Here is a 2,179-nt window from a genome sequence, read left to right on the forward strand (position 1 = left end):
CTCGGGTGGCACACTGCGGCGGGCTGGCCCCTCAGTGAATGAACGCACTGTCACCGCCGAGACGTGAAAAATAGCAATGCTGCTTTAACGCGTCTTTATTTCGATTCCAAAGTAAACTGAATGCTGCGTTCGGGTTGCCGGTCGGGAATCCTGACCTATTTCAGGAGCTGTCTCATGCCGGCTGTGAAAGATCCTCTTGAAAGGGCAGAGCTCGCAGCCCTGCACTCAATACTGGCATGTTTGTGGGACAAGGGACAAAGGCGTTTGAGAAAGAAACACAAAATTAAGCCAGTATTCGTACAGAACACGCTTGACACTTTTGAAGAAAATGGTTCCTGAAACCACGTTGTTAGTTCAGATGGATGGTGACATAGGTTATCATGCCAATAAATGATAATTTACCTTTTAAGGATTGTTTAAAGAAGAGCCTGCCCTTTTTGCATGAAGTGAAGAAGCTCAGTTTGTAGTAAAGTGTTCAGGTGTGGCCAACTGGAGGAGCAAAGAGTGGAGGAACTAAACCAGTTGGGCTGTGTGGAAGGTACTGCAGTTGTTAGCAAGGCGGAATACAAACCTATTCTCTCTTCTGAGAGAGGGGAAAAACAAAACAAAACAAACCAAACAAACAAACACAGAAAGAGGCTGCTGCAACTTAAAACATATAATACCTGTACTCTCCTTTCTGCAGTGCTGGATTAAGAAAGCAGTAGGGTAACCTGGATCCATGCTTGCTAAATTTATAAAAGGATTTGTGTGGGAGAGGAACAGCTGCTATGGGGAGGTCCTGGATCTTTGAAAGCAGCCTGCAAGACAGCTGGTAAGAGGTGCCACCAGGCTTCCTGCGTGTATGGAGGCAATGGAAGGCAACAAAGAACAGAGCTTGAAGTATGCGTGTGTTTTGCAGAGGCCCAGGTTTCTTATGGGCACACCTACATGTATGTCAGCAGCAGAATGTTAGGGCCTGGCCTGCAGCCCTGGGGAGGGGGCAGCCCCCCAAATCCCTGTGGGGCTGGAGGAAGCAGGGGCAAGGCTGGGTGAAGGACTGGACTAAGGAAGTACTGTCGAAAAAAGCAGGCCATGGGGACAAAGATCCCAACGTGGTCAGAGCCGAGATAACATTTGCAGCTGTGTTTTGAACTGATATAAAATGACAGAATTGAAAAGTAAGTCAGCCAAAAAGCAGAAAATAACTTAGTCCATGACCAACAGGATCCCAGCTATGCAGCCAGAGCCACTTGGTACTATACTGAGTTTAGTTATGAAGGTAATTTAATGTTTGTAAAACTTGATAGATAGGGAAGTCAGTGTGTGCCACGGCAAGTTGTGAGCCACGCACTGCAGACCCATGCATTCCCCACTGCTCCTGTATGATTGTCAATGTTTTTGAAGTCAAGAGAAGACCCACTATTTAAAAATGAGAACATATTTCAGGCCTTATACCTGCTGAAGAGCTGGCCTCTGCACAAAACTAGCACCAAAGCTCGCTAGTTCAAATGGATTACGTGTTAAAGGATCTTTTACGTGTGGTTGCTGTAGACCTAACCTCTTCTGAAGTTAGTTTTAAACTTCTGAACAATTCCTGTGATAGCAGCCTCTTGATTACTATCCAAAAAGACCTACAGGTCTGTGCAGGAAAGGGAAAATTCAGGGCTGCTGAGCAAACTGACACAGCAAGCAGGCTGCGGGGGAAGCCGTACACATTCGCACACAGCCAGTGCAGCAGGTTCCTGGAACTTTATTGTCTCAGGAACAAACCCTAAATTACAGATTACAAACAAAACTCTCAATCTAAATTAAACCATACTTCCCAAACATAAATGATGTTGCTAGAGAGAATTCATCCATGAACTAAGCCAGAGACTTCTGGCTGTTTTCCATTAATGGGTGCAGGAAGACCCAAAAATAAAAAGGTCATTAAGCAGTAACCCATAAATAAAGGTGTTATACATTGATGTTAATATTAAACTAAATTAATATCTGTTAGAAACACAAATGGGAGTGATGTTTCTTCTTCTTCAAGCCCAGTCCCCCACTGTTGCAGGCAACCAAATCAAATAAACTGTTGATGCTTCATTTCTGAAGGCAGGAAGCTACTGGATCAGCATCTTTTAGAGTCATGAACTTTGCGGGATAAAACTGTGAAAGACAGGGACCTGATGTAGGAAATTTATATAAATTAAGT

Source organism: Anas acuta, chromosome 9 (assembly GCF_963932015.1).
Source record: "Anas acuta chromosome 9, bAnaAcu1.1, whole genome shotgun sequence".
Classification (NCBI taxonomy): domain Eukaryota; kingdom Metazoa; phylum Chordata; class Aves; order Anseriformes; family Anatidae; genus Anas; species Anas acuta.